The sequence below is a fragment of the Physeter macrocephalus genome, unplaced genomic scaffold (assembly GCF_002837175.3).
Source record: "Physeter macrocephalus isolate SW-GA unplaced genomic scaffold, ASM283717v5 random_5305, whole genome shotgun sequence".
NCBI lineage: Eukaryota > Metazoa > Chordata > Mammalia > Artiodactyla > Physeteridae > Physeter > Physeter macrocephalus.
In genome coordinates this window covers 1-2702 of record NW_021150589.1, presented here as the reverse complement: position 1 = coordinate 2702, position 2702 = coordinate 1, and the positions used below count along the sequence as shown (strand labels likewise).

Here is a 2702-nt window from a genome sequence, read left to right as displayed (position 1 = left end):
GGAGAGCGCGCCCCCACGGCTGCACGTCTATGTGATAGAAGGCGGCAATCAACAAGTGCATCTATCTGCGTATTATCCAATTCATGAAATGAGTGAGCAACACGGGGCGCCGAAGCACACGGCAACAATAGCATAATTCGTTGCACAAGCTGCTCGTGTCAGGTGCTGCATGCCTGTCTTTGCAATAAACTGGAGGATCTCTCTACTTCACCTGCTGCTACTATTATCAATTCTAAAAGGGTGCAAAATCGATCGAGTAAACAGAGAGACTACATGCACTAAAAGCTCCGCAGCCGACGGAGCAGATAGAGCCTCAGAGAACAGATGCGAGAGACATACGACGGCGGTCTGCCCTGTAACTCGAGCTATGTCCATTGTGTGATCCGGTAGCTCCGCAACTACGTACAACCACGCGTGCAACGTTGTTTATGTGTGCGTGAGGGTTGAAAGCAGAGATGTGCGACAGACGGAAATAAAGTGGGGCGTGCAGATTAATAGGTAACAGCTGCTTTCTACAGTCATCTATAAGACGCACGCATATACCGGTACAGGCGTATCGTTTACCTACAGACACATATATAGACGTACATACATATTTATCCGTTTACATCTAGCGTGTCGCTTTTATTCTAAGGAAAAATATCTGTTGGTGTGCAGGAGCACGTGGCATCGTTTTTCGTTGTATTCGAATTCCGGAAAGAAAGCAAGCACGATGAACGGCGGTCCAGAACAGCAACCGGAAATCTCGAGGATCATCCACATGCACGGAAAAAGCATAAATCCCAGCGCCCGCAGCAGCTTGTGTCTTCGCTGTTGAAGCCCTGCATTTACAAACGAAGAGGCTGAGTAAAGCCCGAATGGAAGACGAGAAGTCCGCAAGAGTAGAAGGATAATGTAAAAGCCGAGTCCGTCAATATGTAGCTGCTGAGGAGATGAACACTCAACGCTCGGTGGAAGAATGACAATGCAGAGCAAGCTCCATCCAAACCCAAGACCGGGGTTTTCGGGGTTGCAGCCGCGCTGAAGCCTACGGAAGTGCTGCGAGAGTAACTTTCAAGAAGAACTGAAGCAGCGCCGAGCGGTCCTTAATTGTTGAGCGGCTACTCATTTGATGCAGGTAGCAACTCATAAAGATGGAGTGGGGTGGTCCACCTTTGTTGATTTAAAGTACCGACAGCTGTGCTGAAGAGGTGCGTGTGTTTCATATCTCTTCTGATGTTTCCTTTTCCGCGTCGCCGCGTCACCGTGGGCTTCCGCGACTGCAGCGTCAGTGTGAACGGCTGAATTCTGTGTGAGTAGGCAATCACGTATCCAAGCTTTGATTGTAGTATCCACCACAATGTTTTTACGTATGCATACATACACACCCATGTATGCAGTGAGACGCAGGTCTCAGGACACGAACACGTGGAATCGTTAAACTCAGTTGGCCTGGCACGTCCTCCTTCGGTGTCACAAACGCTTCCTCGTTTTATACGCTCGTCATCAAGAGCAACTTACCATTTTGAATCTCCCTCGTCACAGCAGGCTTTTTGTTTTGTACACACCTCAGAGCCACTGTCACACCGGTGACGATAACCCGTTCAAGACGTCTTACGCTGGTGAAAAATACTTATAATACGTATTTGTGTGCACTGCCCCTGCACCATCCCATGTTCCGTTTGTATGATAGCCGTCATCTGGCGTCTTTGGGTTATGACGAAAAGTGCGAACGATACCTTACGTGCAGAGTAGAAAGCATTTTCAAGCACTCGAAGATGGTATCCATGTGAAATACGAGGCCAGCAGGACGAAATGGAGGCAGAGCCTTGACACGATAGAAAGTAATTTGGAGTGTATACGCAGCCCTTCCGTTCTCCAGCGCCCTTGCTATGCGAATCCCCTATAAGCAACTGTGAAGTGTGGGAAGGTTTACGCTTGCCTGCGGCATTCCACGCTACTCCAGCAGTGAAGCAGCGGTTGTAAATGTACGCAGAGACATTATGCACGCTGCAGGTGTCAACTGCAAGGGACCCCAGCAGATACATTAGGTCGTCAGGCACGGGAAGACGTCCACCACCATGAATGCAGTTGTACTGCATTGCTTCGCACTAAGCAGTACCGCAGGCGACACGAAAAGCGTTTGAGCGGTAGGACACGTTAAATGCTGCAAGCACAAATGGACTTCCAACACAGTAGAGTCCACACGCTCGAGATCCCCGTTAGCAGGTACGGCTTGCGCCAGAGGGGGTATACATATTATACGTAAATACGGATAGAGATGTATACGCTTGCGTATACACATACACATGTATATATACATATAAATATATATATATATATACATATACATGCATACATATACGTAGACACACACACTCAAGAAGGCAAAACTAGCGTGGTTAAATCCCTGCCATGGTGTGCATGTACCCGAGCGAAGGCACGTACATGCACAAGCGATGACTACGGATCAAAGCAGCGCTGCCGTCCGTGTATTAGCCAACAGGAAGTAAATGGGAACCTTGCTTTTAACTTTCGGCTGCGTAGCAACATTCGAGAATTTGTAAGGTGCACTATTGGGGGTTTCATATGGGTTTCTACCAGGATGGGATATGTGCTTCATTTCTCATTGTGTGCCCGCGTGAGTAGCCCTTAATTTCCCAGTCGTTACGGCGTCTGCCTCCAGACCTCTTAACAAGGATCTTCTTTTCTTCTCTCCTGAG

At 48.4% G+C, this 2702-nt stretch overlaps 1 long non-coding RNA gene across 1 annotated transcript in view; it reads left to right on the top strand.

Annotated features, from left to right (window-relative positions):
- LOC114485822 (uncharacterized) overlaps positions 1 to 1542 on the top strand; it is a 3352-nt gene extending 1810 nt beyond the window's left edge. The window contains exon 2 of the long non-coding RNA XR_003679109.1: positions 658 to 1542. This is a non-coding gene — a long non-coding RNA (uncharacterized lncRNA). The remainder of the gene's footprint in view (positions 1 to 657) is intronic.
- The last annotated feature ends 1160 nt before the right edge of the window (positions 1543 to 2702 follow it).